At 44.2% G+C, this 25,345-nt stretch overlaps 1 protein-coding gene across 1 annotated transcript in view; it reads left to right on the forward strand.

Annotated features, from left to right (window-relative positions):
- The window catches only part of itga3b (integrin, alpha 3b), a 183,937-nt gene that overhangs the window by 10,011 nt on the left and 148,581 nt on the right, over positions 1-25,345 (forward strand). The window lies entirely within an intron of this gene.

Genomic DNA, 25,345 nt, shown 5'->3' on the forward strand with positions numbered 1-25,345 from the left:
GCCAGCATCTATTAGGCAAGAAAGAGAGTTAACGCTTCATTCATCTGATGAAGAGTCATAGGACTCAAAACATTAACTCTGATTCTCTCCTAATAGATGCTCAGCTGAGTTTTTCCAGCTCCTTTGTTCTTGTTTCTGCTTCCTAAATCTGCCCTCTAGTTGGTAGCCCTTTCTTTTTTCCCTTCTTTTTGCATTTTTTTCCCCCCCAAGTCTTGTTTTATGTTACATCACTGGCTTGTTTTCTGCTGCCTCAGAAAAGAGCTAGCATAATCAAGGACTCCCACGCACCCGGACACACTCTCTTTCACCTTCTGTCAGGAAAAAGGTACAAAAGTCTGAGGTCACGTTCCAACCGACTCAAGAAAAGCTTCTTCCCTACTGCCATCAGACTTTTGAATGGACCTACCTTGCATTAAGTTGATCTTTCTCTACACCCTAGCTATCACTGTAACACTACATTCTGCATCCTCTCCTTTCCTTCTCCCCATAGTAGTCGATGAATGCTATGCTATGTCTGTATAGTGCGCAAGAAACAAGACTTTTCACAGTATCCCAATACATTTGACAATAATAAATCAAATCAAAAACTCTTACAAATCAGTAGCTGGCCTTTTTCTAATTATACTCATGTGTTTCTATCCTCCAATTTTTCTGAGCTTAAAATCTTTGGTGCCTGCACCTTTCTTTCAGGAGTGGAGGAGGCTGTTGTAAGCTGCCTCATTCAACTCACCACTTGGCTCCTGCCTCAAGGTACATGTGTCAAGCTGCTTCTGGTTTGTGGTTGGTTTTGGGTTAAGGTTGTAACATAAACAGTAGGTGAGAAATGGGAAGAGAAATTCAGATAGATGGTAGTCACGTTAAATTTGATCCGCACCACCTTGCCCCTGACTTTGCTATTTCAAAACGAGTCCAATCTTAGCTCTGGAAAGAGAATGCACTAAGAGCAAACCATTCAGCATGGTTTTGTGAAGAAGACCACAGGCTTAAATGATAAGATCGGCATGGGAATGGAGTTCAGGAAGAGAGTCATTCTGTGCACCTTGTGTGAGTGAGCTGTGGCACCACTGCTTTTACATGTTCATTCCCAAATTATATACTTCAAAATCTTAACACGACTAACATTATTTTTGGGAGAGGGGTGGGGCAGGGGGGCTTTAAAATGGAAACATAACAAAAACACGTCACATTTTAAATATAATCTATTTGGTTAAAAAGTCTCAAACATTTAACATTTTGAATAAAATCTAGGCTGTTTAAAAAGTCCCAAACACAACATTTTAAGTAACATTTTCCTGTATAATGTCCCAAACATTTAACATTTTAAATAACATTTGTTTGATTAAAAAGTCCCTAAGTGCTTCCAAGTAGATCAAAAATGAACCAAGAGGGAGATAAAAGGTGATTAAAAACTTGTTTAAAAAGAGTCTTAAGGGTGAGAGGGAGGAGAAGGGAGTGCAATTCTGAGAGAACATTTCAGAGTATGGAGCCTCGATCACTGAGGACACAACCACCAATGGCGGAGAAATGGGTGGTGAGGATGCGATGCACGAGAGACAGAGTCAGAAGGTTTTCGAGGGATATTGCTATGGAAGATGTGAAAGCAGAGGGGAGGCAAGAAAATGAATGGAATAGAGACAAGGATATTAAAAAATCATTTCACTGTAAAACTACATATAGATATATCATTTCATTGGGAAAATTACATAACCTTCTGTAATAAAACCTTTTGAAACTGCTCATACACTGGGAGTTGTCTACAAAAAGTTTTAATACAGCTCATTAGAAAAAAGATTTTACTGTTTCCAAATCTGTAAAACCCTAAAATGCAGATAAAGGCATTAGTTCCATTGAATTCTCTACTGGGGCAAGCGCTATTTACAATTTTATGGAATTTGTAATTTGTTTCCAACTGATCAAAAGTAAATGAGAGGGAAAGTTTGAAAAGTGTTTTGCAAATGCTCGGAAGGCAACGTGAATTTTAAGTACAATGTTATGGCACATTTTAACCTGATCTGTTTACATTCCAGTGAAAGTACGCAAGATTCACGACAGGCCTAGAACTATTACGTTCTGTAACAGATTTTAGTGTTTGTATTACTGCCCCTAAGTATTGCCATTTTCTTCCCCCAAAATCTAACAAGATACCCATTTCAATAGACGTTCAGGCAGCCTTCAAAGAAGTGTATAGTTTCCTGTACCTTCAAAGATCAGCCAGCCATGGGGAAGAGGCTGTCTTACTCATTGGCCTGAGGCTAGTACAGGGCCCAGCCCATGCATGCAGAAGTCATGTTGACTTCTGATCAATGTCGATACCTGCTTTGCACCTGGAGAGGTGGGGTGGGGGGAGGAATAAAAGGAAAGTGTAATGCTGGTAAGGAGAGGAAGATAGCTTTTTTAAGTCTGGGTAAAACAGATGGCATAGTTTATGGAGAGACCTAAAGAACCCATTACTTGTGTCTGAAAATTCATATTATGACATATTATTAGGGTGGCACAGTGGTTAGCACTGCTGCCTCACAGCACCTGGGACCCGGGTTCAATTCCGGCCTCGGGTGCCGGTGTGTGTGGAGTTTGCACATTCTCCCCGTGTCTGCGTGGGTTTCCTCCGGGTGCTCCGGTTTCCTCCCACACTCCAAAGATGTGCAGATTACGTTGATTGGCCATGCTAAATTGCCCTTTAGTGTCAGGGGGATTAGCAGAGTAAATAGGTGGTATTGGGCCATGGTGGGATAGTTGTCAGTGCATGCTCGATGGGCCAAATGGCCTCTTTTTCTGGAGGATTCTATAACATGGCATTCTTGAGCCTGATGATGTTAAAAAAAAAACCCGTGGTTTTAAAAGAAAAGGTGAGATTCTCCGGCCTCTCAGCCATGTGTTTTCCACCAGCAGGAGGTGGCACGTTGTTTCCTAGCGACAGGATTCTCTGGTCCCGCCGCTGTCAATGCGAATTCCCATTGACGTCACCCTACGCTGGCGGGAAACCAGTGGGCGGGGGTGCACTGCCAGAGAGGCCAGAGAATTCCGGCCATCATTTTTAGCATGTGAACTCACCCATTGTGGCAATTACCTCTATTTTCAATGATCCCCAATCTTTTTTTGCCTCTTATTTGTTCAATTATTCCAGAAATTTTAAGTGAAACTTAGAGGCCCTTTGGCTGGAAGTAAAGGGATAAATCAAGCTCACACACAACGGTACGTGGTGATTCCACAGGCTCCTTCTGGATACTAATCTGTGGTGTTTACCTTTCTGGAAACATCAAACCTTTCAAATGCAGTGGAGCAGGCAGTGAGCCAGATTGCCAGGGTTGGTGGTTTTCGAGTCCGCACACGGGCTTTCTTTGTTACATGTAGACACATGTGAAGAAGATGAAAGGTGTGTTCTCTGGTGTCAGACCTTGTCTGCATTCTGACTGCCAGAATGCAGGTATCAGATATACAGGCTGAAATTTTTGGCCCTAGGGGTGAGTTTTTGTACTCCTGTTGTCTCTGCCTGAAAGTTGAAATCTTAGCAAACGCCCTAACAAACCAAATGCAAAAAGATTTCAATCATTTTCAGTGCCCTCTTCCCAGAATCTTGGGCAGCAAATTGCACACAGTGCTTGGATTCTTTTTGGAATGCTGCTGGCAAGAGTTGTCAATAATTCTGCCGTCCATAATCTGACTAACTATTCGTGTGTTGAAACAAAGAGCCTTTTACATTATTGCAAATGGATGAACGCTCCCGTTGAAGGTGGTACACAACCTTAGAGCTTTATCGCTTGACCAAATATCCTGCCTCAAAAGCATCCATTCCCAGTGCCGCATGTCTGCGTGGGTTTCCTCTGGTTTCTTCCCACTGTCCCAAGGACTGGTCAGGAGTATTGGCCATGCTAAATTCTCCCTCAGTGTGCCCGAACAGGTGCCGGAGTGTGGAGACTAGGGGGTTTTTACAGCAACTGCATTGCAGCTTCAATATAAGCCTACTTGCGACATTGTGGGCGGCACGGCAGCACGGTGGTCAGCACCGCTGCTTCACAGCTCCAGGGACCTGGGTTCGATTCCCGGCTTGGGTCACCGTCTGTGTGGAGTTTGCACATTCTCCTCGTGTCTGCGTGGGTTTCCTCCGGGTGCTCCGGTTTCCTCCCACAGTCCAAAGATGTGCGGGTTAGGTTGATTGGCCAGGTTAAAAATTGCCCCTTAGAGTCCTGAGATGCATAGGTTAGAGGGATTAGCGGGTAAAATATGTGGGGGTAGAGCCTGGGTGGGATTGTGGTCGGTGCAGACTCGATAGGCCGAATGGCCTCCTTCTGCAGTGTAGGGTTTCTATGATTTCTATGATTAATAAATTTAACTTTAAAAAACTTAATTCAAGGTGCCCTACTTTGTCCTGCTAATTTTTTTTTGATGTATTGTATAATCTGAAGCATTTGGGACTCCTTGTTCTGTTTAGATTATCCTGTCAGTTATGTTGTGCGAGCCAGTCTAGAAATGCGATTTGCAGTGAATCTTTGCCCAGAGCTAGCTTGCAGACACAACACAGTGCGAGAGAGAAAACGAGACAGAACAAGATAAAACACAGATCAGTGTGCTCCAATCAATATGTTTAATGTACCAAGAAGTACTTCCAGCTGCACAATACAAAATGTAAGCCAATTCCTGATCCGTCTGCTAGTACATCGGACCAGGTAATATTTGGTACCAGGAGCCTAAATTTATGTTTTGAACTATTTGCTCACAATATCTATATAGTTGCAGAGTGGCGCCAACTTTATGAAAGGTGTACTTTCATATTGAGTACCAAGCACCCATGTGGGGACAAGTTTTCACATTTCTCACGAGCAATATGGACTTTAACAAAGAGGTTGTGCTGAGGGACAAGATTTATGAGCATTTAGAGAGGTTTAGTATGCTCAAGAATACTCGGCATGGCTTTGTCTAAGGCAGATCGTGCCTTACGGGCCTGGTGGAGTTCTTTGAAAATGTGACTAAACACATTGACGAAGGGAAAGCGGTAGATGTGGTTTATATGGATTTTAGCAAGGCGTTCGATAAGGTCCCCCATGCACAGCTTCTAGAAAAAGTGAGAGGGCAAGGGATCCAAGGGGCTGCTGCCCTGTGGATCCAGAACTGGCTTGCCCAAAGGAGGCAGAGAGTGGGTATAGATGGGTCTTTTTCTAAATGGAGGTTGGTCACCAGTGGTGTGCCCCAGGGATCTGTTCTGGGACCCTTGCTGTTTGTCATTTTCATAAATGACCTGGATGAGGAAGTGGAGGGATGGGTTGGTAAGTTTGCCGACGACACGAAGGTTGGTGGGGTTGTGGATAGTCTGGAGGGATGTCAGAAGTTACAGAGGGACATAGGTAGGATGCAAGACTGGGCGGAGAAGTGGCAGATGGACTTCAACCCAGATAAATGCGTAGTGGTCCATTTTGGCAGGTCAAATGGGATGAAGGAGTACAATATAAAGGGAAAGACTCTTAGTACTGTAGAGGATCAGAAGGACCTTGGGGTCCGGGTCCATTGGACTCTAAAATCGGCCCCACAGGTGGAGGAGGTGGTTAAGAAGGCATATGGTGTGCTGGCCTTTATCAATCAAGGGATTGAGTTTAGGAGTCCGGGGATAATGATGCAGCTATATAAGACCCTCATCAGACCCCACTTGGAGTACTGTGCTCAGTTCTGGTCGCCTCATTACAGGAAGGATGTGGAAAAGATTGAAAGGGTGCAGAGGGGATTTACAAGGATGTTGCCTGGATTGAGTGGCATGCCTTATGAGGATAGGCTGAGGGAGCTCGGTCTTTTCTCCTTGGAGAGACATAGGATGAGAGGAGACCTAATTGAGGTATATAAGATGTTGAGAGGCATAGATCGGGTGGACTCTCAGAGGCTTTTTCCCAGGGTGGAAATGGCTGCTACGAGGGGACACGGGTTTAAGGTGCTGGGGGGTAGGTATAGGGGAAATGTTAGGGGGAAGTTTTTCACACAGAGGGTGGTGGGCGAGTGGAATTGGCTGCCGTCAGTGGTGGTGGAGGCAAACTCAGTAGGGTCTTTTAAGAGACTCCTAGATGAGTACATGGGACTTAATAGGATGGAGGGTTATAGGTCGGCCTAAAAGGTAGGGATATGTTCAGCACAACTTGTGGGGCCGAAGGGCCTGTTTTGTGCTGTAGTTTTTCTATGTTTCTATGTAATATCTGGGCACCAGTCACATAGAAAATAGGAGGAGGAGGAATAGGCCATTCGGCCCCTCGAGCCTACCCTGTCATTCAACATGATCTTGATTGATCCCCTATCTCAATGCCATACTCCAGTGCTCTCCTCATACCCTTTAACACCTTTAAGAGGCTAGAAACGTATCTAATTCCTTCTTAAGTATATTCAGTGATTTGGCCTCCACAACTTTCTGTGGCAGAGAATTCTGCAGGTTCACCACCCTCTGAGTTAAGAGGTTTCTCCTCATCCCAGTCCTAAAATGGCCTATCCTGAGACTGTCACTTCTTGTTCTTGACGCACCCCCCAGCCAGAGGAAACAACACCCCTGCATCCAGTCAGTCCCGCTTTTTCAGAATCTTGCACTTTTCAATGAGGTTCCTGGCTTGGGTCACTGTCTGTGTGGGTTTCCTCGGGCTGCTCCGGTTTCCTCCCAAAGATGTGGGTTAAGTTGATTTGCCATGCTAAATTGCCCCTTAGTGTCAGGAGGAGTAACGAGGGTAAATACATGGGGTTATGGGGATAGGGCTTGGATGGGATTGTGGTCGGCGCAGACTCGATGGGCCGAATGGCCTCCTTCTGCACTGTAGGATTCAATGATTCTATGCGATCCCTCTTATTCTTACAAATTCCAGTGAAACCAAGCCCAGTCAACCCAACCTCTGTCCATATGACAATCCTGCCATCCCAGGAATCAGTCTGGTGAACCTTCGCTCCCTCTATGGCAAGTATATCCTTTCTTAGATAAGGAGACCAATGCTACACACTGCAGGTCTAGCCTCACCAAGGCCTTGTACAGCTGTAGTAAGACATCCTTGCTCCTCTTGCACTGAGGGCAAACATACTATTTGGCTTCCTAACTGCTTGCTATACCTGCATGTTTGCTTTCAGTGACTGGTCTATTACCATTCAAATAATACTCTATTACTCTAATCTATTACCATTCAAATAATACTCTATTACTCTAATCTATTACCATTCAAATAATACTCTGCCATTCCATTTCTCCACCCAAAAGAGGATAACTTCATGTTTATCCATATAATACTACATCTGCCATGTGTTTGCCCACTCAACTTGTCTAAATTACCTTGAAGCTTCTAAACATCCTCCTTATCACTCACATTCCCATCAGGTTTCATGATGTCAGCAAACTTGGCCCAATGGGTTAAAAGCGTTTTGTCAAATCGGGGCCGTAATTTCAGATCCAACCCAGATTGACGCAAGATCAATTTTCCCTCTTTTCTGGCCATGAGCCTCTAGAGTCTGAAGTCAGTTTCTGACATGTGGGTCTAAAGCACAAAGCTGTCTATGGTTCAGCCTGTCCAGGAATGGCGTGTAGAAAACTTTGGCCGGTGAAGTAGGTGGTGGAGGTCATGTGGTGCAGTTGGGTAGTGTGTGGGTTTAAGGCTCTGGGTTCAAGTGCCTCTCGGGACCTGCCTCCCTCCCCCTGCCCATGGTGGAGGTCATGGTGCAGTGAGTTGGACCTACGTTTGAGCAGAGAACTGAAGGATTGGCAGATGGTGGTCTTCCTCAGGGTGGGCACTGAGGCAGATTGTTGGGGCAGAGTAGCAAATGGAACTCTTTGCCGCAGAAGGCTGTGGAGGCCAGGTCATTGAGTGTCTTTAAGACAGAGATAGATAGGTTCTTGATTAATAAGGGGATCAGGGGGTTATGGGGATGAGAAAAATATCAGCCATGATTGAATGGCAGAGCAGACTTGATGGGCCGAGTGGCCTAATTCTGTTCCTATGTCTAAATGGTAAATAGCACATCCATACTGATGCTGGTGGAAAGAAATTTCATTTGCATTAACATTCCCTACCATGGCAAACATTAATGTCCAATTTTTATAAATAACGTAATTCTTTCCAGGATTCTATATTTCTTTGGGTGGGGCAGGGTAAAGAGGGTAAAGTTTGTATTCTAGTGAAAATTATATATTACTAATTAAGAAAACTTACAGATTAATACAGTCATATCCTTCATTTATACTCAAAACTAGTCATCGCAGTTATTCACTTGCACTGCCTGGCTAGAGCTTTTGGATTTGGCACCATAATGTTGGCAACACTGCAGCATTCACCACCGTTATTCCCCAGAAACTGACCGCAGCTTTGGGGGCATGCATGTGTGCTGTTAAAGATAGAAATCCAAACTATGCTGTCAGTAATCAACACTTCTCCATAAGGTGCGTTGTTGAAGTTTCCATATTCTGAAGTTTATTAGAAATCACTGAATTGATTAAACTTGATTCTTTACGCTACCAGTGACATTATAAAGACCCTCAAAAGTTGCATCTTGCTGCAATTAAGTTTTTAACGATGTATCGAGTAAATTATTACGACTAAGAAACTCCTCTGACCCACAATTTTATATTCACCCATGTCAATTTTCATCATTATGATAAATTCCACATTATGATGTCAACTTGTTCCTTCATTCAATGTGTATTTCCCCATCACTTAATTCAATGTCTTGTACCAAAGGAAGTGCAGATACTCGGTGTACTTGAGTTCTTTGTTTGCAGTCAGTGAGAATTTGTTTTCATTCATTTATTGGTTGTGGGCGTCGCTGGCCAGGCCAACATTTATTATCCATCCCCAGTTGCCCTTGCGAAGGTGGTGGTGAGCTGCCTTCATGAACTGCTACAGTCACTGAGGTGTAGGTACACCCACAGTGCTGTTAGGAAGGGAGTTCCAGGATTTTGACCCAGCGACAGTGAAGGAATGGCGATCTCTTTCCAAGTCAGGATGGTGAGTGACATGCAGGGGAACTTCCAGGTGGTGGTGTTGCCATGTGTTTGCTATCTTTGTCCTTTTTTTTGAGTTCCGCTTCTCAGGCAAATATTGTTTCATTGGTTATCTCTGTTGCTTGGCCCTTTTTAATGGTTGTTTTTATCATTTATTAGTATATTGCATTGACATTGATTTTCTTTTTGAAATTCATGTTTATGAAGGTGCCAAGCCTTATGTTTTTGAAATTTGCTTATCGGCCCCTTGGGTGAGAAAACAATTGAAATGGGGCCTACATGCGGAAAGGTTGGACAACCCTAGTTTGAAGAATGCAGGCAGCAGGGCTTGCACTCTGAATATTCATATTAACTGTAAAGTGTCTGCAAAGTCCTTGTGGATACACCTTGTTTGACGCAATGTTGAAGTGATATGAGACAGCCTCTGCGCTTCCCCGAAAAGGAGACTGGTATCATTTCATAGAATCATAGAATCCTACAGTGCAGAAGGAGGCCATTCGCCCATCGAGCATGCACCAACAACAATCCCACCTAGGCCCTAACCCCATAACCACACATATTTACCCCGCTAATCCCTCTAATTCACGCATCCCGGTACACTAAGGGGCAATTTGGCATGGCCAATGCACCTAACCCGTACATCTTTGGACTGTGGGAGGAAACCAGAGCACCCGGAGGAAATCTACACAGGGAAGAACGTGCAGACTTCGCACAGACATTTCTCTGCAATGTCTCTCCTAATTTACACTGATAACCTTTATCATTCCAGAGCAGTAAACTGCTTTGCAGCAATGTTGAGAGTATAAATACACACACTGTATTTCCGGGGGGAAAGTGATAGTCAGTGACATAGGACCTTAATCACTGAGGAAGTTTGAGCTTAATCCTCCGCTAACTGATTTTCGTCAACATCTTCCAATCTGTTGATTCTTCCTTTGGCCTCTCAGGCAGCTGTGTTGAAGGCGTCTTCTGGACAAACATGACTTGTCTTTTTAGCAAATGCTGCTGCTTAATAAAGTAACTTTCTTCCGTTGTGTTCTTGTCCAGTTTTAAAATGTACTTTGTGACTATGCGCTATTCCCACGCTAAAAAAGGTTGGTGGGTTAGGACGCCAGTGCAGTGTCCCCCATCTGCCGTGAATCACCATTGGTGGGATTTCCTGGCCCTTCCCGCTGATAGGATCTTCTGGTTCTGTCGAAGTTGACCCCTCCAACGGCAGCATGGTCAGTGAGCAACGCAAATTACCATTGATAAAAGCCAAATACTGCGGGTGCTGGAATCCGAAACAAAAACAGACAATGACGGAAAATCTCAGCAGGTCTAACAGCATCTGTGAGGAGAGAATAGAGCCAGTTTTGAGTCTTGATGACCCTTCGTCAGAGCAAAAAGAATCAGCAGATATTTATATCGTGAGCTGGGGGTGTGTGGGGCTGGAATGGGACAAGGGGAATGTAAATGAGGATACAGAAGGCTGAGGAAGGTGCTAAACATGTTCAGTAAGTGATCTGAATGCGCGAATGGCAGAATAGAGTTACAGGCGGTCAAGGGACTGCCTGGGGATTATAGCAGTTGCCCTGAAAGTGGGGGAAGGAGCAAGAAGGAGAGCTGGAATGGAGAAGTGGAAAAATAGGCATGAGAAAGAAGGATGAAAAAATGGATGAATGAGATGAAAAGAAGAAACAGAATGAAATAAAATAAATAGAAATGGGGTGAAGGTGGAGGGGAGAGTTCATCCTCCGAAGTGGTTGAACTCAATGTTCAGTGCCGAAGGCTGTAATGTGCCCAATCAGAAGATGAGGTGCTGTTCCTGCAGTTTGTGTTGGGGTTCGCTAGAACATTACAAAAGGCCAAGGGTGGACAGGAGAGCAGGGTGGTGTGTTGAAGTGGCGAGGAAGGTCTGAGTCCTGCTTGCGGACAGACCAAAGGTGTTCAGCAAAGTTAAAAGCAAATTACTGCGGATGCTGGAATCTGAAACCAAAAGAGACAAAGGGTCATCTGGACTCAAAACGTCAGCTCTTTTCTCTCCTTACAGATGGTGCCAGACCTGCTGAGATTTTCCAGCATTTTCTCTCTTTGTGTTCAGCAAAGTGGTCACCCAGTCGGCATTTGGTCTCTCTGATGTAGAATAAATCGCACTGAGAGCAGTGACTGCAATAGACCAGATTGAAGGAGTTGCACGTGAAAAGCTGCTTCACTTGGAAGGGGTCTTTAGGATCCTGCAAGGGGTCTTTAGGATCCTGGATGATGAGCAGGGAGGAGGTAAAGGGGCAGGTCTTGCACCTTCTCCGATTGCATGGGAAGGTGCCGTGGGCAGGGGGTGAGGTGTTGGGTAAATGACTTTACCATTGACTTTGTCCAATAGCGAGGTGCCACCTTGCTGCTGGACAACCTGCCAGGGGGAGTTGCGGGGAGGGGAGAGTTAAAACACAATCCAGGCCCATATTCTCTGCAACATCCAATGGGATTCAGCAGGATCTCCATCCTGTGTTAATTGCATTTTCCCTTGCCAGCGCTTAGAATTCCAATTTGCCAAACTAAAAATTATGACTGCCCAGTATGCCCCTTGGCGTTCGAATAAAGCTTTCGCTTGAGTCAGGTGAGCAAGGCGAGGCACAGAAACTTATTAACTTGACGTGAAAGTTGCACATTAATAGAATGGTGATGGGAATTGTGGAATGCTTCAATTTGCATATTGAGTTCCAAACCATTGGAAGCAAAACCAATCTTGGGACGGAGGGACTGAGATTCAAAATCTGCAGCGTTGTGCATATGTGGGTTAAAGTAAACTGAAGCGCCCCTTTCGCTCACCTGCAGGGGTCTCTCAAGCGTGATGGTGCAAGTTTTCAAAAGGAGGTTCTCTGACCATTTGCTTCATGCAGGCTTGCATTTTGTTACAATGGCAAAACAACACCTTTTCTAAAGCAAGAAAGACAATCATTTCTGGTTGGTCTTCTGACCCTTCATTTATTAGTAGGAAAGACTAGAATCCCTCGGAGTAAAGGGACGACTCTTTAGAACCGTGATTTGGAGGAATTTCTTCAGTCAGAGGGTGGTGAATCTGTGGAATTCATTGTCACAGACAGCCGTGGAGGCCAGGTCATTGAATGTAATTAAGACAGAGATAGATAGGTTCTTGATTGGTAAAGGGATCAAAGGTTACAGGAAATGGGGTTGCGAAATATATCAACCGTGATCAAATGGCGGAGCAGAATTGATGGGCTGAATGGCCTAATTCTGCTCCTACATCTTATGGACCCTGATAACCTGGCCTATCACACAAGTCCGTGGCTTTACAAGCAGCTGCCATTATTTGAAAAAAAAAACTACCCTTGCAATCTAGTATTCCTCATTTTCTTTTGTGTGCAGCCAGTTTATTTCAACTCAAGCCGTGCCTTTTAATTGTGTGGCCGCGCCTGTGCAGTATCTTTCACGGCTGCATGGCTGAACATGCACACGGCTTAGAGGCTGCATGCGATTTGCTACTTCCCCATAAAGTACTGTATCTGAGCAATGACCTTAAATGGTTTAACACAGCGCTATCTCCAACAACTGAACATCAGAACCAAACTCCAGACCACATGCTAGACTGCCTGTGAGCAATGACTATTGAAAATCAGATAGCAGCTTTGAAATGGTTTTTGGAGATGATTTCACTGTATTTTTGCACAAAGAACAAAATAGTAGACATCAGTGTTGTCCGACCTTATTATGAAAACCTTGTATCAAAAATAGTGAAGGTGTATCATTAGCTCTTTTTTTGCTATCCTCTAACCTGCATGCCTTACTGGATAACATTCCCAAGGAGAGTGGGAGATCCCTGAACGTTATTGGAGTTTAACTCCACAGTAAACATGGTGTTTTCTTTTCACCATCCAATGGCCGGAATCTTACCGTCCCACTCATCATGGGCATTGGAGTGGACGAGGGGCAGACCACGGAAAAGTCCATTGACCTCAGGCGGGGGTTTACAGTTTCGGGATCAGTGAGACCATAAAATCCCGCCCAATGAGTTCCTCCTCCCAGAATGCAGCCGAATTGACAAGCTTGACTCTCTGTCCAGCAGGGGGTGCTGCAGCAGGCCAGGAGCAAGTAGGCCGCTCAGGTATATATTGTGAGGGAGGAGGTAGAAGGTGGTTTGAAAGGTTGGGTAGGGTTGATTAGAGGACTGGAGACAGAAGAGGAACAGAGGAAATCATCAATTACAAGGATGGGCCTGGACAAATCTCCATTTTAAAAAATTCATTCATGGGACATGGGCGTTGCTGGCTGGCCAGCATTCATTGCCCATCCCTGGTTGTAGGGCAGCTGAGAGTCAACCACATTGCTGTGGCTCTGGAGTCACATGTAGGCCAGATCACGTAAGGATGGCAGATTTTCTTCCCTAAATCTATTGTCAAGTGCTGGAAACATCTTCCCTAAAGGACATTAATGAACCATTAATGAGGCATATGGCCTGTAGCAGCCCTTCTGGTAAGTCTTAAGGGGCTTGATTTGGGGGAAAAGGGTGAAACTCTGCTTAACAAGGCTAAATTTAAAAAGGATGTAAAATGTGAGGCACACAGCCTCATTACAATATTTAAATGAGCAATCTGCCTCCTATGGGGGAGGTGGTGGCCCTGTGGTATTATTGCTAGATTATTAATCTAGAAACTCAGCAAACGCTCTGGAGATGCGGGTTTGAATTCCACCACGGCAGATGGTGGAATTTAAATTCAATATAAAATATCTTGAATTAAGAATCTACTGTATGACTATAAAGCCATTTTTGATCGTCGGAAAAACCCGTCTAGTTCACAAATGTCCTTTTAAGAAATGAAATCTGCCATCCTTACCTGATCTGGCCTACATGTGACTCCAGAGCCACAGCAATGAGTTTGACTCTCAACTGCCCTCCAAGGGCAACTAGGGATGGGTAGTAAATGCCGGCCAGCCAGCGATGTCTAAGTCCCACAAATTAATTTTTTAAAAAGAGCAGCTTGGTTGTCTAATTACTATTCCCGAAGTAGGTGAGTTCAAAGTGATTCTGTCAAATGTGGAATTTAAATTTTACCATCCTACCCAATCAAAGTTAACCCCATTTTTGTTTTGAAATTACGCTTGTTGACTCTGCATGAGAACTCCACTGCTAAAAGTCACTGAGAATGTGGGATTGCAATGTTCGTGCCAAATTTTTGACACCTGTTTTTTTTAAACTCGTGGTTCAACCACATTGAGATTTGGTCAGTGCTTTACAAAGACTTCGCTTCAGTCAGGGATGTGGACTTCTTGCAAAAACAATAGCCCATCCATTTAGTAGTCAGCTGTGACTCAGGTTATAGCACACTTGCCTCTGAATTACAAGGTTTTGGGTTTAAGCCCCTCTCCAGGGCTTGGGCACCAAGATTAAGGCGGATGTTCTAGTGCAGTACTGAGGGAGCACTGCACTGTCAGAGATGCCATCTTTCAGATTAGATGTTTTGCCTGTTTGCCAAGTCTGGTTACTATCACATTGCTGTTTGTAGGAGTTAACTAACTTGTCATAGACTCATAGAGAGTCATAGAGGTTTACAGCATGGAAAGAGCCCCTTTGGCCCAACTTGTCCAAGCCGCCCAGTTTTTACCACTAAGCTAGTCCCAATTGCCCGCATTTGGCCCATATCCCTTGACTTCTACATAGCAACAGTGACTACGATTCAAAAAGTATTTTGTTAGCTGTCAAGTGCCTGGAAACATCTAGTGGTTGTGAGAAATAAAAGTCTTTTAATTATTTTTTTAACTGAGGAAGTGTTCATTTTCTGTCTGCACTGTCACATTAGTCCATTCATACCAGGAATTGAAAGTTGAATCTGATTTGCAATTACAGATGTGAGGTGTAGGTTTCAATTTCTGATTTCCTCTTGGGTTCCTAGCTTGTAACTACTTGGTTCAGTTCAAATCTGAGATCAATTTGAAGACTTGGGGTGGGATTTTCTGGCCCTTCCTGCCAGCGGGATCTTCCGGTCTGCTGAAGATGACCCCTTCTCCCCATGGTAAGTTCCCCGGCAGCATGACCGGCAAGCAACGCAGGTGGCCGTTGACTTTGGCGAGATGGGAAGATCCAGCTGGAAGGCACTGGTGAGCCACTTTCGCCATCAGAAAACCCACCGCGGGAGAAGAGGGAGGTGTTGGAAAATCCCAGCCTTAGATTACACCCTAATGTTCCTGGGCACACTCTCCATTTCTCCCTCATCCCTAGGTGTGATATGCTTTACTTTATTACTGTGTTCTGTACAAGCGTGAAGAAAGTCTGTGTGAAATAGTCACGATCATTTTAACAGTTTACATGCACTCAACCTTTGTACACAACAGAAAAACTAGAAACAACAGTGTGAAGGGTGAACCTGGGTATCAATGTAATGAAAACAGGAAATGCTGAAAAATCTTAGGGCAGCATGATGGGATAGTGGTTGCCTCACAGCGCCAGGGATCTGGGTTCAATTCCAGCCTCGGGTCACTGTCTGTGTAGAGTTTGCACATTCTCCCCGTGTCTGTGTGGGTTTCCTCTGGATGCTGCAGTTACCTCCCACACTCCAAAGATGTGCGGGTTAGGTTGATTGGCCATGTTAAATTGACCATTAGTGTCAGGGGGATTAACAGGGTAAATACATGGGTTTATGGGAATAGGGCCTGGGTGGGTTTGTTGTCGGTGCAGACTCGATGGGCCGAGTGGCCTCCTTCTGCACTGTAGGGATTCTATGACTCTAGGTCTGACAGCATCTGTTGGGAGAGAATAGGGCCAACCCGTTTCCAGCGTAGATGACCCTTCATCAGATCTTTGTATAAATGTAACTCTTTTATCTCAGGATGTTGAGTTTAGTTCATGACACTGAATAATTATTGGTATATTGCCTTTTGGATGTCACTTTGCTTATGACCTGCGGCTGCTTCCCATGAACAATTCTGCCCTAATTTGGAATTTGAAATTCAGAGCAGCTGATCTGAAGAATGGGGACACTTCTTGGGAAATTGTCTGCGTGCAAGTGACCTGAACTGGTGGAGCTGACTGACCCAGCACAGCGAGTAGGTATGGCTTGGATTTATACCGAGCACTCCTGGTATCCAGAAGACCAAAATGTACACAGGCCACACCTGGAGTACTGTGTACAGTTTTGGTCTCCTTACTTGAGAAAGGATACTGGAGGGGATGCAGAGGAGATTCAGTAGATTGATTCCGGGGTTGAGAGGGTTGACTTATGAGAAGAGACTGAATAGATTGAGGCTATATTCATTGGAATTCAGAAGAATGAGGGGAGATCTTATAGAAACATGTAAGATTATGAAGGGAATAGATAAGATAGAAGCAGGGAAGTTGTTTCCACTGGCGGGTGAAACTAGAACTAGGGGGCATAGCCTCAAAATATGGGGCAGCAGATTTAGGACTGAGTTGAGGAGGAACTTCTTCACACAAAGGGTTGTGAATCTGTGGAATTCCCTGCCCAGTGAAGCAGTTGAGGCTACCTCATTGAATGTTTTTAAGGCAAGGATAGATAAATCTTTGAGTAAAGGAATTAAGGGTTATGGTGAGCAGGCGGGTAAGTGGAGCTGAGTCCACTAAAAGATCAGCCATGATCTTATTGCATAGCAGAGAAGGCTCAAGAGGCCAGATGGCCTACTCCTGCTCCTAGTTCTTATGTTCTGATGTATCGAATGGGGAATACGACCTCCTGGTATTGAATGGGGAATATGACCTCTCTCACCTCTACTGACCCCGGATCAAAGCTGGAAAATTCATCTGCCCACAGCAAAGCAGTTCCTCATTTGAATGAGCAATAATGCAACCAGTTTGGTAGCTTTACAAAGTAATTTACCTTCCTTCCTTATTTCCGGTCTTTCAAAGCCTTCTTTTAAACCACATCTTGATGAATTGTGGCCTGTGGCAACTCTCCTCAACCTGCCTGACTGACTCATCTGCATTAAAAGTGTGCTTAAAAAAAATTCCTTTCTCTGATTCATTTCCTCTGACTAAAGTACGTACCAAGGGATAGGCAATTCATTGGGGTGAGTTCAATTTTTTTGATGTCTTAATCAGCCAGTGGTGAGTAATTTCAAACAACTGAATGTTGCTGGCACTGAGGAAACAACTCTCCCCACCCCACCTGCTGATACTTCTAGGCTGCATTTGTAGATTAGAGGCATCTGGTCTCCGGAAGGTTTTTCAGTTGTAAACTTTAACAAAATCAATGTTTTGTGATCCAACTCCTCCTCATGGCACCACACAGTGGCATGTGCTTCGTGCCTGTTTCAACTTGAGTAGGTCATTTGTTCAGGTCATACGTCAAACCCTGAATTCAGCATTGGAGGTTAGGAGTCATCAACTGTTGATTTACGAAACTACCTTGATACACTGCCCCAGTTATCCTGCGGAGATGTATCGCAGCCCAGAAACTGGGACACCTTGGGAGAATACTAGCAAAGCATTGATTGCCCATAATCAAAGAATCAATTCGGTGATCCCATTTTGTGGTCTTTCCATCACTTTTTCCTTTATTCATTCATGGGACATGGGCGTCGCTGGCTGGCCAGCATGTATTGCCCATCCATAGTTGCCCTTGAGAAGGTGGTGGTGAGCTGACATCTTGAAACGCTGTAGCCCACGTGTACTTACTGTAATAGCATATGTAAATCTGGAAGAATTAAAACCCTTTTTGCTGGATGTTATTGATAATAAATGCGATATTTACAGTTCGACTGAATTGGTCACAGGATATTATAGCACAGCAAGTCCTATCAACCACCACCCTTGTCCTAATCACTGATGTATCTTAGCTCCTGGTGCCCCAGTACCTTGCATGTAAAATTCTCCTCCTTATGTTTAAATTCCCAGTTAGTCTCATCCTTTCCTGTTTCTATTCCTGCTCTTCCAGTCCCACCTCTGAAAACTCATCTCTTAATCAAATTTAATCAATATATCTAATATCCCGTTTTGGTGAGCGTTTGTATTTCCTTAACTTTTGGCGAAGAGCATTAGAATGTTTTTCTACATTAAAGCCACTAGCTAAGTGTAAGCTGTTGATAAATTTGCCAGAACTTTTTGCTAGGGGCGAAGATGGATAAAGGATGTGTGTGGAACACAAAATTCATAGAATCCCGACACTGCAGAAGGAGGCCATTCAGCCCATCCAACCTGCACTGACAACAACCAAACCCTATCACCATAACTCCATGTATTTACCCCCAGCTAGTCCCCCTGACACTAGGGGGCAAGTTAGCACAGCCAACCAACCTAACCTGCACATCTTTGGACAATGGAAGGAAACCGGACCACCCGGAGAAAACCCACCCAAAGACGGAGAATGTGCAAACTCCACACAGACAGTGACTGAGGCTAGAATTGAACCTGGGTCCCTGGCACTGTGAAGCAGCAGTGCTAACCACAGTGCCACCCTGCCCTTTGGGAGAGCAGTATCTCATTTCTCACTATCTTTCAGTTCTGTGGTCTGTTGCACTCTGAAAGTGCCTACCACTCAACACCATTAAACTCCAAATTGCGAGATTATCACTGCTTTTACAGCTGGGTTTTGTCCTGAATGACGGTACAATACCAGCTAATGCTCTGTGCACAACTGGATCACATGGGCACTTATACATCATGCAGCTAGGCCAGCATTTACTTTCCCAGAGTGTAATGTGGCACAAATGTCTAAAATCACTGTGTTCTTACATTTACCAAATTACAGGCTATGCGTGTCCACCTAGGTGTCAATCACTGACCACTATTGTGATTCACTAAGTGACCTCTTGGAAGAAGTGAATAAGGCGAGACGTTAACATGTGAGTAGGCATGAGCTGCAATGTAAGAGCTGTTAAGTGAAAGTGTAGCTTAGGCAAGTAGTAAATGAAGCAAATCGTCTGGCAACACTTGGACCTCCTGCCAGGTAAAGTGCACTGTTGGCATGCACTTGGTTGGTCATTAAGCGATCAAATGAAACACCTCCCCACAGCTTCCCGCTTGCGCCTCCTTGTTGGATTTGTACCTTTTATTCTTGCCGATCATTCTTTTCTCTCCTCTTGTAGCCTTCACTATCTGTGCAAGCACCAAGAAGCTGTGGGAATTTTTTTGAATGAGATTTGTGTGTCGTATCCAACCATGCCAGCTACAGTTCAGAACTCCTACGACATTCCCAGCTGCACTTACTCCAGGATTTCTAAATGGGGCTTGGCATAATGAGCTCCTATTTGCTGTAATGTGCGCAATATATCGTATCTTCATTCTGCCTCTAGGAGCAAATGAGCCACAAGGCTGAATGCGAAAAATGCAGTGACCATAGCTGCTTCTTAAGGAGGTGAAAGTTCTGAGTTAGCAGTTTGAATAGAGTTGCCATTTATTCATTCAACTCTCTGATCCACTGCTTCGTTGTGTTTTCCTCCTTAAGGCATGACCTTGCTCCTTGGTAAGTGAAGCATTCTGATCATTGCATCACCCAGACAGCATGACCAGCCTGAAATAAAATGGCTGACTCGTGCCATTCTGTTGCACCTACCTGACATTCTAACTCGATGCCCCATTGGTTTTCCATGATAGCGGCATCTCCGACAAATGAGTTTCGCTTTCTCTGTCAGCAACTTTCCCTTGCTGGTGACTTTTTTTTTGTAGGAACTGGCTAGATTGTTGGCTCTTCAATTTGAAAAGCTTACCAGCCCATTCATGCCAGAACCAAGTGATACTATACAGAATAACGCATGCAGCATCACTTATCCATATTAGACTGATGCACAATTACATATTCTGATTTCACTTAAGTATTTTAGAACTTTTCTCTCTGCTGGATAATAGGGGCAGCTTGGTGGCACAGTGGTTAGCATTGCTGCCTCACAGTGCCAGAGACCCGGGTTCGATTCCAGCCTTGGGTGACTGTCTGTGTGGAGTTTGCACATTCTCCCCATGTCTGCATGGGTTTCCTCTGGGTGCACCTCCCACAGTCCAAAGATGTGCAGGTTAGGTGGATTGGCCATACTAAATTGCCCCTTAGTGACCCAAGATGTGGAGGATAGGTGGATTAGCCATGCTAAATGCCTGGGTTATGGGGATAGGGCCTGGATGGGATGCACTGTCTGAGAGTCGGTGCAGACTCAATGGGTTGAATGGCCTCCTTCTGCACTGCAGGGATTCGATGATTCTAATATATATTTTGTAACTTTGCTATTCTTTAAAAGATTATCCTTTCTCCCCTTCTGTTTTGACTGAAGTTTACGTACCAAAAATTATCACAGACAAGTCGGATAGTGATATCCATTTTTTTTTAAATCACCGCGTGAGCAGTGTCACTTATGGAATGACCAATATCATCCTTGCACATGAGAAGCGCTTCATTGAATAAGTGACATCCGAAATCTATTCAGAGCATCGAAGCCCTCGAGTTGCATATTGAATAGGTTTCAGATAAAGGTCACTGTCTGTATTTATAGATAATGCATGTCTGACCCATGTAATTATAGGGCACGGTTTTGCATTTTTCATCTTATTCATGCTGAATGTTACTTCAGGTGCATCTTTGTCTTGACTGTCTCGAATCTAATTTGTGGTGTAGTAACTGCACCACTCACACTAATAACTAAAACCACGTGCAAGTACTGCCTGCAATCTTGTTTGCAGAGTGTACAACGCTGGCGATGTTATTTGAGAAGACTTACCTCCGTACCCTGGTCCAGTTATCTCTGTAGCATGTAGAGATGAGCCCTTGATATAACGAGCCAATTTAGTTCTGTTCCTATGCATGAAGGAAAGACTCATATTTTTTAGCACCTTTAATGGTATCCCAAAATAATAAAGCACTGAGAAATTCCTGTGTATCTGCAATTTTGTGGTGTCCTTTAGTTGTTTAAATGCTTTTTATCGATTAAAAAGCATAAAAAGGTTGCTTATTAAAAGTATTCATTAGCTCCTTCCAGGAAGTTATGTTTAGATTAACTCTAATCATAAATTGTTCCATCATATAGCTACAAAAATATGGAAAGTTCAACAGGACTGTATTGTTCACAAAAAAGAGCAAATCTACTCTAGCCAACTGCTATCTGATGAGCCTCTTCCCATCAGTAAAATATTTGATCTGATTTATTATTGTCATATGTATTAGTATGCAGTGAAAAGTATTGTTTCTTGCGCGCTTGTACGGACAAAGCATACCGTTCATAGAGAAGGAAATGAGAGGTGCAGAATGTAGTGTTACAGTCATCGCTAGGGTGTAGAGAAAGATCAACTTAATGGGAGGCAGGTACGTTCAAAAGTCTGATGGCAGCAGGGAAGAAGCTGTTCTTGAGTCAGTTGGTACACTCAGACTTTTGTATCTTTTTCCCGACGGAAGAAGGTGGAAGAGAGAATGTCCGGGGTGCGTGGGGTCCTTAATTATGCTGTCTGCTTTTCCGAGGCAGCGGGAAGTGTAGACAGAGTCAATGGATGGGAGGCTGGTTTGCGTGATGGATTGGGCTACATTCACAACCTTTTGTAGTTTCTTGCAGTCTTGGGCAGAGCAGGAGTCATACCAAGCTGTGATACAACCAGAAAGAATGTTTTCTATGGTGCAAGTGTAAAAATTGGTGAGAGTTGATAAAGAGTCATCAATACCCTGAGGTTCTTTAAAATAATACCTAGTATCTTCTATTTTCTCAATGATCTTGCTTTCGATATTAAATTTGTTGATGAGTCAGTAGTATTCAGCCCCACTTATCAATCTTTGATAATGAAGCTACCCACAGCAAACTTTTGGATTTAGAAACAGTCAATCTTGGGCTGATAATTAGAAGATGACCACAAGTGGCGTCTGACACAATGTCAATTGGTATTTGTCTCTGACTTTCAAAGGCACCACCATTGCCAATTCTCTGCCATCGACATCTTGAGGGTTCTGATTGATCAGAAGTTTAACTCATGATTATTAAGACCTTAGCTAAGAGAGGAAACCAGAGGCTGGATAAGGTGAAATGAGTGGCTTAATTCTTTCCCTTTCATATACAAGAGGAGGCGGTGGTATAGTGCTGTTGTCACTGAACTAATAACCCAGAGATCCAGGCTAATGCTCTGGGTCCCAGGTTCAAATCTCACCACCGCAGATGGTGACATTTGAATTCAATAAAAATCTGCAATTACAATGCGATAAGGCTGTACAATTCCACCCATTGCCATTTGGGTATAATTTGAGGTGGAGCGAATGGTTTGTCTCAGTGACTGTTCAGGCACCTATTCTACCACAAATGGCCGTTGTCACATTTGCCCCATGTCTAAAAACACAGAAAAATCCCGAGCTAATTTGCAGATTCCTATATTCTGAATTGATCTATGAAAAGAAGAATGTAAGCACAGGGCTGCAATTCGTGGAGTTGGGCCTTGTTTTTCCTCGAGCAAAATACAATGTGGAAGAACCTTTTTAAGTACTGAATCTACAACCGTGTCATGCCAGTGCATACTTATGAGATTAGTTCTGTATAGATCGGCTCATACTTAAATTCCATCCACTTGGCTTCAACCTGACAGGGCATGTGACATGCTATACATGATCAATCAGGCTGCGTCAGGCCATGACTGCTGGTTGACATTAAGAAACATTTCCTGTACCTTTTCAATGCCAATGGCAGTAACTGACGAATATAATCCCCTGCCAGAGATAATCCCTCAATCTACCATGGGCCATATTCAGCAGTTGAAACTGAAAGTCCAGAGGAATGCACGCAAGTTTTGATTTCAATTAACATTCGCGATTGTATTAAAGTTCAAAGCTCTCCTGCTCAAATATTCAGAGGAGCGTCAATCACCTTTGGATTGCCGTACTGCTTCTTTTCACTTTCCTTAGTCAAGAGCTTGTTTCTCGCCCGACTTTCCGACTCGAATCTGGTGAGAAATGTGCAGCGCACAGGGTTCCCGAGGCCTTCAGCAATGAACCTGGTGTAATCACTTCAATCAGGCCATTGAGGTTGGCCAATTGGAGTATGAACTCCCTGATTGGATCCTTAATCAGACAGTCTTTGCCTCGTACTTGACCGGAAGTGTCAGTTCTTCTGACACCTCCTGAGATTGACTGCTAACCAGTAGCACTCTGTGTACTGCTTCAGAGCTTGTAAACAAAGGAAATTTTGGTGAAGGGACTTTAGCCTCTGAAGCCTTATTACACCTGGGCAACTGAAGTTTCACCCCCCGCCCCCCCGCAAACTCTCCTCCCTATACACACACACCCCTCTTCTTTTAAGGCACTAACTGCCATAAAGCAGGTACATGTCAAGGTCCCAGCCACTTTGAGATGCCAGGAAGAAGGTAAGTGGATGCGAGAGGGTCTGGGGAATTGCGGTTGGGATGCGGATTGGGGGTAAGATGGGGGAAGAGGAAGGGTGGGAGGGGGATTGGATGGGTCAGGGGTTAGTTGTGTGATGGAAGGTCATCAGGTGGGACTAATGAGAGGGTTATCATGGGTGGGGGCGGGGGGGGGGTTGGGGAGCGGGGGGTCAGTTTACATTGAACTTCCTGAGCATTGCGTGTGTGTGCGTGCATCCATGTCCGTCCAATGGTGGGCGAAATACAGCAATGTTATGCCATGTAAGAATGAGTGCTGATTGGTTGGATTCTGACTGGTAGAGCTGTTGCCATGGAGGTTGCGCCAGTTGATGATGACTGACAGTTAACTGCAAAGCGTTGTTTAAAATTGAAACCAGGCAGCTTGACTCCGGTCAAAGCATTGTCTTGAAGAATGAACCAGTGAATGGCGATCACTAATTTTGTTTAGCTGAAAAAGGCACAATATGTGCACACGTTCTTTCTGTTTGCAAAGAACAGGGGCCTTGTGTATTGATACAGGGAGCTTCCAGTACATGCAAATGTGTCACACTGCAAGCCCGACTGACAATCTTAAATGGATCATCAGCATAATTTTTAGCACACTGTGGATTACTTAGCAAATGTTGTCCAATCATGGAGTCGCAACTAATGTTGGACACTGTTTTAAGCTTTGCAAGCACGGTCTGTACCTTGCCCATTGCGAACAGCAGCTGGGACAGGCTGTTTGATACAAGCAACAGATAAAGCTGGCCATTTCACGCTGCTACAGTGCAATAGCAACATGATATTCACTAACACGATGCTGCCGTCAAGCTAAAAAAACATTCTGCTGATCACACAAATGAATTGCGAGGTATATGAATCTCAGTACCAGAGTGATGCTCAGTTTAGGCTGTGCATTTCAGAGGCTGGCAGATCCTATCAACCAGCATGTCCCTCCTATCATTAGGTGCACTGTCCATAGCAACACTTCTACCAATCAGAGTCCATTTGCCAACCAATCAGCACTCTCTTCCCATACTGTATAAAGTTGTTGTTTCCCTTGACATTGGTATTCTTGCGATTGTCCTGATGAGTACAAGAGGGAAAGCTTCGACAAAATGTCTTTTATCGGGTTATTAATTCAAGGAGCAAAAAAAGCTCAAGGAGCTCAAGATAATTAATTGATTTTGCATATCCAAATTTTAACTTGAATAGAAATAACAACAAAATACCTTTCCCGGCCGCACCTGCCCCTTGTTGGAACTGTGAAATTATACATAAAGTTAAATATTTACGTGGTTCAAACCTCGACTTAATTCTGTCCTTTAATTGAGAGGCTGGGGGTAGATCATTAATTCATCTTGGTGAAAAGGGAAGAATGGTGGGAGATAGGAAAGGCATCCATCTCTTGTGTGGCCTGATTAGGTGCATTGGCCGTGCTAAATTCTCCCTCAGCCGAACAGGCGCCGGAGAGTGGCGACTAGGAGATTTTCACAGTAACTTCATTGCAGTGTTAATGTACGCCTACTTGTGACTAATAAATTAACTTTAATGGATCAGTCCATTTAGCAGTAACGTGTTGTTAGCTGATATTGTCTTCTGTTGACCCCTACAAACAAGTAGGATGTAAGGCGGTCCCACTTTCCAGTTCATTGAGGATGTGTTACTTATTAAAGCAAAAGTCATTCAAAGAGTGATAGGGCCATTCATATTATCACAGACAAAAGCTGTCGGCAGGCTAATCAACTGTGTAGGGCATCACAGCTGTGCCCGAGAAAAGCAAAATCCTGCCGATGCTGGAATTTGAAACAGAAACACAAAGTACTGGAAAACCTCGGCAGGTCTGACAGCATCCGTGAAGAGAGAATAGAGCCAACGTTTCCGGTCAGGATGATCCTTCGTCAGGGCAGGCTCTTTGTCAGCTCTGATGAAGGGTCATCCTAACTTGAAACGTTGTCTGTATTCTCCCTCCACAGTTGTGCTTGCACTTTCACCCATCTAATGCCTACACAGGCACACATGACCAAGGGTGGTTGCTGCCCTGAGAGAAAATGTTCCCCGTGGAGTCCAGAATTAGGGGTCATAGTTTGAGGATATTGGGTAAACTGAGATGAAGAGAAATTTCTTCACCCAGAGGATAGTGA

This window comes from Mustelus asterias, chromosome 11 (genome assembly GCF_964213995.1).
Source record: "Mustelus asterias chromosome 11, sMusAst1.hap1.1, whole genome shotgun sequence".
Lineage (NCBI taxonomy): Eukaryota > Metazoa > Chordata > Chondrichthyes > Carcharhiniformes > Triakidae > Mustelus > Mustelus asterias.